Source organism: Cupressus sempervirens, chromosome 11 (genome assembly GCF_028749045.1).
Source record: "Cupressus sempervirens isolate cs-2001-9-10 chromosome 11, ASM2874904v1, whole genome shotgun sequence".
Lineage (NCBI taxonomy): Eukaryota > Viridiplantae > Streptophyta > Pinopsida > Cupressales > Cupressaceae > Cupressus > Cupressus sempervirens.
The window spans coordinates 822,496,061-822,510,632 of NC_143128.1; positions in this window are offsets into that span (position 1 = coordinate 822,496,061).

Below are 14,572 nucleotides of genomic sequence, written 5' to 3' on the forward strand. Positions count from 1 at the left end.
AAGATATTATTGCAATCTTCCCTTATTAGAATCTTATTAATATGCATTAGTTTTATATGGTCTATTATCTAATCTAATTAAATCAAATTTAATTAAGATTAGTTAATAGTAAAAGAAGTGTAGTTAATTATTAGTCAATCTAAGTAAATGGATTAAAAGAAAAGAGATTTTAATATAGTTTATATAGTGGACTTTTTATAATGTATATTGAATACTATTAAACAATTTTAGAGTTGTTTAATGAAGATGATAATGCTAAGAATTTGAAAATTATTCATGTTAAAATCTACAATGAGTCTTATTGGTTTGTGATAGGGATCTTTTTCAAACAACTTTTGTATAGACAAAATATTATTAGAACAATTAGAAAATGGAGTCTAATGGTTGATTTTAATATTGATTAAATAATTGTAAGATGATAAGTTATATTATGTTGATTTAAATTTAGAAACTCTAAATGATATTGGATTAAGATTGAATTATTATGTTATTGGTTAATACGTTTAAATACCTTAATGGTATTAAAAGTTAGCTAATGAAGTTCTATGTAAAAGTTCTCTAGATTGATTATTTATAGTTGTGATAAGTTTATTATTTATTAATGTTTGTTGGGTCTAACAAACTATTAATAAATAATAGTATAAATAATTTAAATAGTTATCAACTAATACGAACAGAGTTACTCTAAAAGAGATTAGTTAATTATCGAAGTCCTGTAAAAAATATTAATCAAATTGAATTGGTTAATAATTTGGAAGATTATTAGTTAACTGAATCAACGTACATAGGAAAAACTTATTTGAGATAGTAATATCTGGTATTGAGGATTTATTATAGCTTGTTATTATTAAAATATAAATGAGAACATTGTTGCAGAGTGATGTATGTGATCATTAAAGATTTAATAATAAGATTCTCAATATAGCTTGTCATTAAATATTAACAAGTTATTATTATTCAATTATTAATATGATCATTTGAGTATTGAATTATAGTTGACTTTTAACTTACAGAATTCTAGTTAGTTATTAGTCAACTGATGTTAATTAGAACGTTTCTATGGTTATACAATTATTAATTAAATCAATTAATGAGAGTTAATTAGATTTAATTAATAATTAAGTTATGTAATAGAGATTTATTTGATATAATTCTTTTTACGAGATTGTAGATTATCTATATTGAAGTTGATAGGTCTTATTCTTATGACTTGAATTATGACTTTAGATATTGTATGGTTGTCAACGATGGTGACGATTAAATTCAAAGACTCAAACTTTAGTAATACTTAATTAAGTTTCTAATTAAAAATTAAAAAGATGTTAATAGGTCATAGATGGTGTACCTATGTTAATGGATTGAGATAAATAAAGTTATAATCTCTTATTCGAAGAATGATAATTGGTCCTCTTATAATATAACGAATAATGATCTTAGAAAAGTTGAAAGGTTAATCAATTAGAATATGGATCATGGTTAAATAAGAGAACAATTTAATTAAAGGTCAATGATGATCAGTTTAGTGAATATTTATCCTTAAGTTATTCTTTAAATGTAATTCTTATTAATGGAAGGATAATGTTATCGAGGAACAAACGGGTTGACTTATAGGTCAAATGATGAAACTTGAGATAATTGAAAATATACTTGCAAACAAAAAACTGGAAACCTCTACACTTGATTCAACTATGTAAGATAGCAAAACCAAAACATGTGTTTGCATCGTGTATTCTTTATGCTTCTTGTTTTGGGTTTTTGGGTTGACTAGTGTTGACCAGTCTTAGGTTGTTACCAGAGCCTCGGGGGTTATGAGATGTGTTGGCATGTTGATCTTATTTGGTCTCGATCTTTATAAGCCCAACCATGGTAATGTGATTGTATGCTCTATGAAATGTTTGTATTTACTGATTGTTATTGTTCATTAGTCTTCATGTGTGAAGTTGAGATGTATGCGTATGAGACACTTGAGCCAATCATTTTTGAGTCATCGATCAGTTATCCTTGGATTACTTTCTAGTCACCATGATGGGACTAAAATGTGGATTTATTTTTGATGATGTCATGTTGTGACATGTTTGACTTGACCATTTTGGAGTCTTCGATCAGTATAATTTTGAGATATTCTTGGTTGCTTGTTGAGAACCAATGATTATGGTGATTTATTTTGAGATATATTTTGGTTATTGAGAACCAATAGATACTTATGATTATCAGTGATGCCTTCAGTTGTCAATAGAGAACTGTTGTAGTCATGATTTTCTATGGATGCTTTTCGGATGCTCATGGAGATTTGATGATTCTTATCTTGGAGATTTGATGATTCTTATTATGGATATTTGATGCTTATTTGATGATTCTTTTTATGGATTATCTTTTGGATTTTATTTACAGTCGCTTGTACAGGACTGTGGTGATTTATGATTCCATGAGCTTAGGGTAGCTAATCTACTTGTAGTGTCGGGAAGTGGCTTGCAATGGGGGTCGGGGCCCTAAGAGGCTGCCAGGGTAACTCATTGTAAGTTGGATTAATAAGTGATAACATTCACACCTAATACTAACTGAATGAACCTAAAAAGATAAGAGTTTTGGTTCTCGCCCATGCCTTGAGTGCTTGTATAGGCTAGGATGGGAGTAGTGAGAACGCATGGTTGCGACCTTGCATTCCATAGTATGCCTTGTCAATATGAGAGGATACTAGTGGTCGCATGAGATCTGTATGGACCCATGGATTTTAACTAACTGCCAAGGTAACTTATACAAGATAAATGCGATGACACTTTCTCGCTTGCATAGTAGGTTCCTACATGTCATTGTGTGCCTCTAGGAAGTAGATGTCAGTATCATGTTTGGAACCTTTGAGTTAGTATACTTTTAGGATTGTTGGACTATAGAGATTTGTGATATATGTTATGAATAGCCTGTTTTGGACTTGAGATTATCTCCTCAGCACGGTGGGAGTGGACCACTTAGGTACCACGTGGTCGGGTGGTAGTGTATTTTCCACTCTTATCATTTGAGATTCATCGAGATGTCATGGCTGATGTGTCCTTCGTGATGGTGGATATGTATCCTTTCATTGATGATTTTCATTTGTTAGATGATGTTATCTTATGCTTTTATTTGCATGTAGATTACTTTCTGCATATGATATAGTATATGCTAGGAGTGACATTCCTACTATGTTCATACCGATGATATCTTCGATGATTTTGGAATGTTAGGCACGGAGGGATGGCTAAGGTCCACGATGGTCTAATGATGCTATTAACAGTTGGGAGGAACCGTGCACTTAGTTTATTTTGTTTGATCTTTATGATGGATGTATATGTCTTCTATGATGATGTATCATGTGATTATCTTTACTTTGATGTATCATGGATTAGAATATGATGATGTACCTTATTCTACATATGTATATTCTTTTAAGCCTTCATACCCTGTGACATGTACAGTGGATGATTGAGCATTTGGAAATGTAATATTTAAACATTGAACTTATCATTATTATTTCATGTGGATGTTGTACTAGATGGATTCATGTATGTAATTCAACGTTAAGGGGTCTTTAAAGAATGTAATCGGTTATGTATGTTATGTTTACTTTCAGATGGACATTGCTATTTCTTCCGTTATTAAGTACAAGCTATATGTGGTATTTACTTTCATGTTATTTTTTAAAAAAAAATGTTACCAAATTTAGTGAAATTCTAGGTTAATTATTTGGATCCCTTGGTGGGGTATTACATTTTGGGATTACAACAAAGCACATATGTTCATTCTTCATACCTTGGAGAAACTCTTTTCCATCAACAAAACATATTTTGCCAGTACTACATACCTTTTCTTCTTTCTCCCTCAATGGCTTCAACTTATGTTTCAATCCATCCTTTGTCAAGGTGTAGGTATTTTCTTGCCTATCATGTACAGTATGCATGTCAAACTGCCATGACCTACCCAACAAAAAATAACATGTGTCCATAAGTATCATATCCCGCACCACTTCATCCTAGTATATTCCAATCTTGAACTTCACTGAGCATTGGTCATTGACCATGACCTTGTGGTCATCTTGCACCTAGCCAATATGATAAGGACATGGGTGTTTCTGTCTCTTTAGCTTCAACTTTGTGACCATCTTTTTTGACACTAGATTGTTAGTACTTCCACCATCAATGATCACATTACAAACACTTATCTTCACATTTGGACCTTGTGAGAGACAATATCCTTCTTTGATTAGGTTCATTCTCACCACTTAACAAGACTCTTTAATTAACTAGGACTTCTCCCCTTTCAGCATCTTTAGAAAGGGATGATTTGGCATCATCATCAACAAGCCCAACTCTAGCCTAGCCTTTGGTTCTCCAATCTATCCTTCCTTGGCACTAGAAACATTCAAATTCTTTATGTTCTTATTCTCCGTAGTGAAAACAGTTTCCACAAAAACCTCCTCTTCCAGATCCTTGTCCTCTTCCTCTTCCTTGTAATGCCCCGCCAAGGGATCCAAAAGAATTAACCTAAACTTTCACTAAGTTTGCTAAACATTTTTTTTTTTAAAGTAAGAAAGTATAACATGCACATCAAACACATAGTAGCAGAAGCAATAACATGTAATCATCGAAAAACATACATTGTAAGTTACATTTCTTAAAGATTCCAAGACGTTGAGTCACATTTAAATTTAATTAATTCTAAGTCTAAAAACTATCACATACATATGAAAGAATAATCAAAAAGTTCCATGTCCATAATATACATTTGTTCCGAATGCCTCTCGGCAAATTAATTCGGAATGCCCAATCATCCACTGTACAAGTCACAGGGTATGAAAGGCTTAAAAGAATATACATATGTAAAGATCAAGATACAACATCCTCAAATCCATGATGCAAAGTATAGTAAAAATATATGAAACTATTCACCATACATGATACATCCATACATCCATAATGATAAAACATCTATCATAAAATATAACCATCCATCATAATAATCCAAGAACATAGTGAAGGTAAATGTCAATCACAAAAACTCCAGCCACGGTGACCACGGAACAGATCTCAATGGTAAGAGTAAAAGCACTACCACCCGATCGCGTGGAACCTAAATGGTCCACTCCCACCGCACTGAGGAGATAGTCTCAAGTCCCAAATAGGATAACAAAACCTATAATCATAAATACTCTCTAAGTCCAGGAAATCCTATAAGTATGCTAACTCAAGGGTTCCTAAAAAGATCGACATCTAAATCCCAAAGGTACCACAAGACACGTAGGAAACCTAATATGCAAGCAATAAAGTGTCATCGCAAAAGTCATGTAGAAGTTACCCGAGCAATCCCTTAGGAATCTCGGGTCCCTACTGATCTTGCGGCCACTAGTATCCTCTCGTACTGACGAGGCCTACTATGGAATGCAAGGTCATAACCAAGCGTTCTCTCTACCCCATCCTAGTCTGTACTAGCACTCAAGGCATGGGAGAGAACATACAATTATCTTGTTAGGTTCATTTTCTCTCATTTAGTGTAAATGTTTTCACTTATTAAAAATGACTTACAATGGGTTTCTCAAGGCAGCCTCTTAGGGCTCTGACCCCCATTGCAAACCACTTCCCGACTCTACACATAGATAACCTACCCTAGGCTCATGAAATCATAAATCAAAGAATCATAATAAAACCACCTCAGTCCTATACAAGCAACTAAAAAACATCATAAAAGATAAGCCACAAAATTACATCAGTTCTTCATGAGCAATAGATAATATCAATTAGTAATCATATGATCACGACAGTTCTCTATCAGCAACTGAAGGCATCAATGATAAGTCACAAAATCTAATGGTTCTCCAATGAGCAACCAGAAAGTATCCCAATAGTAAATTACAATACTGATCGAAGACTCCAAAATGGTCAAGTCAACACATGACATCATTAAGAACATAACAAACACTTCAGTCCTCTCAAGTGACCGAAAAGCAATCCAAGTATAACTGATCGAGACTCAAAAATGGTTAAATTAAGTATCTCAAATACATACATCTCAGTTTCACACAAGGAAACTGGAAACCAATAACAAACAGTAAACACAATCATGTCATAGAGCACTTCATCACATTACCATGGTCGGGTTAAGAAAGATCGAGACCAAATCATCATAACATCACATTCACAACCCCAAGCCTCTGGTAACAACCTAAACTGGTTAATACTAGAACAACCCCAAAACACAGAGAACACAAAGAAAACATCAAAGTCTCAAAGATTGGATTTGAAAGTATATTATTGAGTTAAGGTAAGGTTTATGTTTCAGTTTAATGTCGAATTCAAGTAACTAGGTTTTCACAACTACCCTTTACGATTAACCCATTTCTATAATAACTTTCATTAAATCAATAATCCAAATCTATAATTTAGTCAAATAATATTCATTATTAATTAACTTAATTAAACTAATTTTAATTAAATTAATCAATAATTGCTTGTTCTACTTACTTATCTTAATCTATTCATTAATTGTTAATTTATTAATATTAAACCAAAATTATTAATAAATTAATATTTACAAACTATGTTTAATGCATTTAATATTTATTTATTAAATATTAATAAAGATAAAACTATTATTAATTTAAAATATATTATAATTTTATTAATTAAAATTTTTAAATAATAATAAAAAAAATTTTAAATAATTAAAATTATATATAAAAAAAAATGAAATTAACAAAGTTTTTTTAAGCAAACGTTTAAAGCCCGTCGGCTTTGCCGCAGGGCCTGCGGCCGCAGGTACTGTCGGCTCGCCGACAGTGGGGGTGGGTACGGGGTGATTCCCTCCCCCCCACTAAATACATTTTTTTTTGTTTTATATATTATTTTTTTTAAAAAAACAAAAATAACGAATTTGTTTTTTAACAATTTTTTTTTTATTGAAATTTAATTTTGTTTAAATATATATATATATATATATATATATATATATATATATATAGATTTATAAATATACTAACTCAAATCCTCTTTAATATATAAACATATAAATATATTAAAGAATTGCCTCTCTTTTTTATATTGGTATAGAAATATAGTCAACCATCCAAACTTCTAATCTAGAATCTTGGTATTAGATTCAACCCTTCCCATTTAAATCTCATGTATACAGAAGTTTATAAACAAGCATCTGATAAATTCCAATATTGTAATGTTTAAATATTCCTCACAGAGAATTTCAGATTTACAAACCCCAGACACGAAGAAGACAGGAAAGGATAATTGCGTAATAAATCGATAATCAAAAATACAAGACCCTTCCTGATCCTGATGCTATTATGCAATCTCCAGGAACTGTAAGAGAATTCGCTTCCCTCAATAACCTTCCTCTAGAAAACTTTCTTGGTCCCAGCCTTCTGAAATTTGCTTCCCAAAAGTAGTCTCCCAAAAATTCCCGTCCAAATACGTATATCCCAAAAATGAACCCCCAAAGTTGTGATAAGCAATTTCTCCTCAAATTGGGGCACTAATTGTGCGTTTACCCGAGAAGACTCTTTGCACAACTCAGTTAACTCCAAATTAACCTTTATTATCTTTTCTTTTATTTTGCATTCAACTTTCATGCACATTAAGTTAAATTATTAAATAACTTTATTTAATATTCCACTTGACTTCTATTTTAAATTAATTTATTACGTTAATCTCATGTGCACTTTATGAAATTAAAATAACGTTATTAATTTCTATTATTTAATCTTTTAATTTATTTTTTCATATTTAAACTCAAGCTTAGATCATGCGATCTAGAATTCTTAATAATTTAATGTCTTTCAACTTTTTTTAAATTAATTTTAGAAACTTAATTGATAACATATTTAATTAATTTAATTAACAATAATATTTAGCATTTATTTAAAAATGAACTCGAATTATATTATTATTAAATTAAATAAATATTATTCTGTTCTAAATTTATCTTTGAACTTTAATCTCCAAATTTAGTTCTTTTATTTAATTAATTTCTCAATTAATTAAATATTAAAGATATCATAATAATTCTCTATTAAATTAAATCATTAATTAATCTTTTTAATTAGACTTAATTAATAGAAAACACATCAAGGACTCATATAACAACATACAAAAACCCTACATAGAAAAGCATATACTAAATCAAAACAAAAAGGTTATAATCTCGAAATTACATCATTTGATGCATTCAGAGGGTACTTAACTCAGATACTTTTCCTAATTATCAATTAGGACAATTGGCTAAATGGTTTAGGAATTGGACTTAAGAGTTTATCTCCCCTCTCTTACCATTGAGACAGTGCGATAGGGTACGCTCATCCTGACAATTCAGGGAAGTCGATACCCGGTACCTACAACCTGCATAAAAATCCACGCATGTACAAATGCAATATTCTAAGCTAAACAGACAATGGCAGGAAGTGGTGCATCGTGTAGATCCTGACTAGCAGGTGACTACGACTCCCTTCCTTAACCACATCAGAAACACCATACATAAATAAAACAACACGCACACCATACACATGCAGTATGGGGTAAGTATCCATAAGAAGCACATGGAATAATAAACCATCTAACTAATCATCATCGATAACTGAAACCATTGAATAATCATCATACATGCATGAAATATAGAGTACCAAGTAATCTCATCATATAATAAACTGAGTGTAAAACAACATCTGATAATCTCTAAAATAATAATACTAATCATCAAACATAAATTGGCCTAAAAGAGTTTGGCAATGATATCAGAAATGTAGCCCGAAAATGTAGACTAGGGGCAGGCACTACATTCCTCTTTGATCTATATTATTCTAATCATGGAAACAATTGGAATTTTTCCCCTCCAGTTCTAAGTGCTACTTCTAGCCTCATCCTTGTTCTTCTAATCATCATTTTGGCTTTCATAAGATCATCAGCTAGATCTTCCACCATGACCTCTAACACTATTTTTGTTATCAAACTTTTTGCTCAGGTTCTCCTCAACTCTTAGGGAAAACTGGTATGCCTCCTCAATACTAGTCATTCAAACCAAACTCAACTCCTCTTGAATGGTTGGCCTTAACCCATTAACCTTAGCATCTTCCTACATGGCTAGTTCTAATGAGAAGTTAGTAGAACTCTTGAGTATACTCTTGCACAAATCTTCCCACTTGCTTCAACCCTTGCATTTTCTTCAACAAATCAAGCTCGTAATCCATGGGAATGAACTATCACTTTGTTTTAGCTATCATTTGATCTCATCTAGTGATTTTTTCCTTCCCTCTTCAACTAGATCTCCTACATCCAAATCTTTATGTGACCCTTCTGTTTGGCCTTTCCAAACTTGACCCTATCTAGATCTTCAATATCTTCATATTCACAGTACTCCTCCAATTCATTGATCCAATTGATAAATTCCTTTTGTTTAAGGTTTTCCACAAATGTGGAAACATCAAACTTAGGTCTTTTTCCAATCTTAGAAATGGCTTTGAAAAGCTTTTCCTCTTTTGGGTTCAAAACTTATTCTATCACTTGATCCACATTTCCTTCTTCTCTTTCATCCTCCCTTTTATCATCTCCTATGGCTAGATTCATTCCTCTATGAATTTTTTCTTGTAATTCTTGTATTTTTCTCTAGAGGGCTCTAAAAACCTTAGGTGTAACACCTACAACTCTCCCACCATGCTCTCTTTGTGGAAGAATCATCGTACTTTCATTGAAACCCTAGTGCAAACTACCTCACAATTGGCTATCTCTCTACAAGCTCAGCCCAAAACATGGTCCTAGTGTGAATGACCTCACATTCAGTGATCTGTCCACACACTCAAGAACTCACAACTTTGATACCACTTGATGAAGGGTACTCCCATTAATGCCATAAAAATATAACAGAACAAAGAAACAACAACAATTTGTGAGAACAAAATATGGGCTTCTTATTATCACTACAAATGTGGAATTATAGAATTCAGAATTACAATATGATAACCCACACATGCACCTTCATTATAGTAATCTACAAGAAAAAGTTGTGAACTATCACCTAGAGTTGTCCTAGACAATGTTCGGGCATTTCTTCAATAGGAAATTTTATGTCACTCATGGAGGTTCTATAAATTCAAATTTAATACCTAGGGCTAACAGACCCTAAAAATACATATAGAGTTGGCCAGATGCATTTTTGACATTTATTTTGGAAGTTTTGGGTAGCCCAACTTTGGAAGGTCATAACTCTAGAACCTTTGCTCCAATTGGTTATTATAACCACTTTTTAGAAACCTTAGCTCGTGATCTATAGACTTAGATTTGACAAGCACCCATCAGTCGAGTTCTTAGACCTCATCCAAGGCCTCTAAGGCCTTCAAAACTAAGCCTAATTTTTTATATTAAAATTACACACCAAAAATTTTTAATTACTTCACAAATACATATAATCCAGCCATAAAACTCTACTGACAATTTGATATATCTAAAATGAGCCTTCACCTCTAAAATTAGAACATTTTAAGCTCGTCTAACTAACTTACTAAGTAGCAAGCCTCCACAGACAAAAACTCTACATTAAGAAAACCCTTATTCAAACAACTGAAAGGAAATATTTTTGGTGATGCAAGATTTCTCTTACACCTAGGATGCTCCTACATCACTTATTTGGTGAAAATTGGTTTCACAAGAATTAATAACAATAGCAATTTGTACTTGAAAAGTGAATCTGAAACCAAGGTATTTCTGGCTAAATTTTTTGTTGACAATATCATTTTTGGAGGACATAATTTGTTGTGCAAATCATTTTCTAATGAGATGTAGAAATAATTTGAGATGTCAATATTTGGAGAGATTAAATTCTTCGTTGGTTTGAAAGTTTATCAGATGAGGAAAGGTATTTACATTACTCAATCAAATTATATCAAAGAGATATTGAAGACCTTTGGAATGGAAGATTCAAGATCAGTTGAAACACCTATGGCTACTGGACATAAACTTTCAACTAATGATTATTCTAGTAGAGTGAATCAAATATTGTATAGATCAATGGTTGGAAAATTGCAATATGTTGCTCATAGCAGACTTGACTTTTCATTAGTTCTTGATATTATTGCAAGATTTTCTACTAATCCTAAGGAGAATCACATGATGGTTTTGAAAAGGATATTATGATATCTAAAAAGATTAGAAGACTATGGATTATGGTACAAGAAGAATGACAAGTTTGAGCTAAAAGTCTACATAGATATTGGTTGGGATGGAAACATTGATGATAGAAAGAGTGCAAGTGGAGGAGATTTATTTCTAGGAAAGAGGTTGATTTCATGGACAAATAAGATTCAAAATAGTATTTCTCAATCCATAGCAGAGGTTGAATATGTTGTTGCAACAATTAATTATTCAAATTTTGTGTTGATTGAAAGCAATTGTTAAAATTAATGAAGGAAGAGATTATTGAACCTGTTATGATATATTGTGACAATACAAGTGTTAGAAACATATCTAAGAATCTTGTGATGTATACAAATCCAAAACACATTGCAATCAATTATTATTACTTGATAGAGTCGGTACAAGGCAAAGAAGTGAGACTGGAATATGTGAACACAAAGGAATAGATAGTTGATATATTCACAAAGGCATTACCTAAGGATGCATTTGAGTATCTAAGAGCCAAATTTGAGATAATAGGCATTACACACATTGCATAATATTGTTATATTGTATTATTTTACTTTATTATGTAATGTTGCATCTAGGACCACCTAGATGGACATGCAATATGTAAACATTCCCATGGGATATACTTGATGAGTTCTATTGTAACATTGTGATATTATTTGATGTAATTATTTAATATTAGGGAAAATAATTAAATGTATAATATTAAATGTGGGGTCAATGGGTTAGGTAGCACATGGTTTATGTAATACTAATTGGTGGTTTTGTGGGACTTGCTACTATGTAAATAGCCACATGGGTAGTTGTAGAGACAAGACAAAAGGGAAAAAGGTAAAAAGACAAGAGTTGAGAAAGACAAGGCTTGATAGGTTAGCCAAGAGAGAATTTTTGAAGTTTGGAAGCATGGCATGGGATGTATGGACTCATGCTTGTTCACATGGATTACTTGGTTGTGGCTATGGCTTTGAAAGTTTTCGTGGTTGTATTGCAATGGTATTTTTGTTGAATAATACATGGTCATGGATGCTTTTGGATGTTGGGTATTTTCCTCAATGAAGTTTTGCTAGGGTATATCTTGTATCACATTTTTTGTCGGTATGTTATCTATTCTCTTGCATGTGGATTTTAATTACATGTTTATTTCATATCTATTATGGGTTATGTGGAAATGGATATATTTTTTGTTACAAGTTTCCTTATGCAAATTAGGGGTCATTCCCCTATCTAAGGCTAACTAAGAAGAGATGTAACATTGCATCAAATGTTATGATCAGAATATCTTACAAATTGATCCAGGATGTAACACTTTAGGAGTTTCCTAAAGGTGTAAAGAGTTATGAAAAGATGGATAGAAGCATGAGTAGATGAAACTATAAGTCAAGATAAAAGAGGGGTGATTGTTTCAAAGACCAATCAGTAAGTGGTAAAATAGGATGACATGTTAATGAGTGATATGATTACAAGAAATAATGGATGATGCCTTTGGAGTTGTTCTCAAAGAGAGAGATGAGAATTCCAGTTACCATCCAATATCCAATGGTGAGTAAGGAAGATGTATGCTAAGTTACCATTCACTATCTAGAGACTAGAGAGGGAGATATATCATATAGTTACCATTCAGTTACAAGATAGAGATGTGAAGAAATGTCAAAGAGGGAGCCAATATAGTTAATACCTAAAGAAGATGAGAATTAGAAAGAAACTAAAGATATTAATACAGATCTAAGATAGTGAACATAGAGGAAGTTGAAAGTGAACATCATGAGAATACTTTTTGGATTACATGGTAACTAAAAGTGTTGCCATTAATGCCAAAGAGAGAGATTGTTGGAAACTACAATTAGAACAATTGTTACATGTTGCCATTGATATCAAACCTGACTAATAAGACATTTACTAATCGTATAGAGTGTCATATCTATTGTTTGATGAAGAGGAATTGAAAAGAAAGATAACTAGATGAACTAGTGAAATATTGAATAAAGAAGAGTGAGTGTAATAGAATTACAATGGACACTTGATCAGATTGTCTTTGACAAGATAATGTGTTGTTTAATCATCATATGAAGTGGAGGAGATAATTGACTTAAATTATAGAAGAGTAGATTTGAAACAAGTCAAGAGGCATAATATTTTTGAGTGACAGTTTTACTAGGCTAACGAAGCAAAAGATTAAGGAACTTAAGAGATAGTCAAGAAAATAGTATTAGTTGAGTATTAGTTATGGTCAAGCAGATGAAGAAGAAAATGTAGTAGTGACCTAGCATATTGCATATTAAACAAGCCATGTAAGCTGAGTGAGATAGAATCTATAGAGACTGAGCTACACAATAACAACTGAGAAGAATAACACAGTGATGAACAAGTGTAAACAAAATAGCAGTTTATGGAAGAATTGATATTTGAGGCCAACATAGTTGAATTTTTGGATTAGTCAAAATGTGTGGATGATAAGGATTGATGAGCTAGCGTAATTAATACAAGAATTTATTTTGTTAAATAATCAAAGGCAAGGATCTAATGAGAATTTTCTAAAACTTTTAAGGAGAAGAAGGACAAAACTATGGACATATTCATTGAATCTGATCAAACCATAAGATCAATGATGTTGTTTAAGTGGAAAAAAATCAAAGCTACCTATTTAAGGAGGCATAAAATATTTTTTCTAAGGTTGGTTTGTTATTGATTGGAAATTTTTGTGGAGAACTTGTGAAGAACAAAGTAGCAGAAGAAAAGTGAGAAGATTGGTGAAGTGTGATTGCTTGAAAGGTTGCCAAACAGATCAGATTTGGAGAGTATAATGAAGTCTAGTCAATGAACCAACATGTGAGCTGAATGGAGATCTAAATTTGTAAAGTGAGTTGTATCTTAACAAATCAAACCTAGTTGTTACCTTTTAACCATTGTGGTAGTAAAAATCATTTAATTAAGGTTGACCTAACGTTAATTTGTAAATCCTTTAGTCAAAGTGATATTCTAATGGAATGATCTAAAGGCCTCTAACAAGGCCACTCCTAATAGGGTGATTAAATCCTGTAATAGGATCACACCTAACAGTATGTTTTATAACCTTTAACAGGGTTGGCACTTAATCAAGCTCACTTCAAAAGAGTTAGTCAGCATATACTAAACAAAGAGCTAGTGATGCATGAATAAGTTAAGTAGTTGATGAGTTGCTATACTGACCGAGTGAGTTTATGAGATTCAATAAGTTGTTTTAAGTTGTTGAGCATTGAATTAGTGCATATAGACCCAAGGATAACTCATTCACACCCCCCCGCCCCCCTTCTCATCTATTCTAAACATTCTGACACCACTTTACTAGGTCATTTTTAGAAAGATTGCATTATTAATTTACATTCATAAATCCCAGATCATGGGTAGGCTTTAACCAGCCTTGTATT